The sequence below is a fragment of the Lupinus angustifolius genome, chromosome LG12 (assembly GCF_001865875.1).
Source record: "Lupinus angustifolius cultivar Tanjil chromosome LG12, LupAngTanjil_v1.0, whole genome shotgun sequence".
Lineage (NCBI taxonomy): Eukaryota > Viridiplantae > Streptophyta > Magnoliopsida > Fabales > Fabaceae > Lupinus > Lupinus angustifolius.
The window spans coordinates 11260217-11260986 of NC_032020.1; positions in this window are offsets into that span (position 1 = coordinate 11260217).

The following is a 770-nucleotide window of genomic DNA, read 5'->3' on the forward strand; positions in this document are numbered from 1 at the left end:
ATTTAAAAATTCAAAAAAATTTAAATTCGGATTCAAAATTCAAAATTCAAAAAAAACACAACACATAAATACACCAATAAATACGAATTCAAAAAAAATGGAAAATCAGAAAATTCAATGAAAGTCGTGGATGATATCCACGACTTTGGTGCAGATAACTAGGGTTTCAGAAACTCGTGGATGCCACCCACGAGTTCTGTGTAAGTGAATTAAGGAGAGTCGTGGATGTCAGCCACGACTTCAATGAAAGTCGTGGACTGCACCCACGACTTTGGCCCAGGCTAGGTCTAGGCATGGAATCTGAGGCGTGGCTAGGGCACAAGTACCATGGGCAGGTACGAACTCGTGGACCCTATCCACGAGTTTCAGGAAGTCGTGGACCCCATCCACGACTTCCAACCCTATAAATTGATCCCCACCCCACATTCATTTTCACACCTCACACCAAGTATCCGAAATTCCTAAATTCCTAGTTTCTCTTTTTTCCCGAATATTCTTCTCAAAAAATGGAACATATTGGTCCAGGTCCTATTAACCCCTCCCTTCTCACCCTACAAAAAGATCATGTATCCACCAACATTTGGAATGGTGGAGAAGTGACTTTTCGAGCAAGGTACAATTTTTGGCAAAAGTTACCTTCTGCACCCGTGTTAGAAGTTATTCGTAACACGGCATTTGGGCATATACTAGATATCGGAACTATCGAAATCAACAACCACCTCATTACGGCATTAGTTGAGAGATGGAGGCCGGAGACTCACACCTTCCAT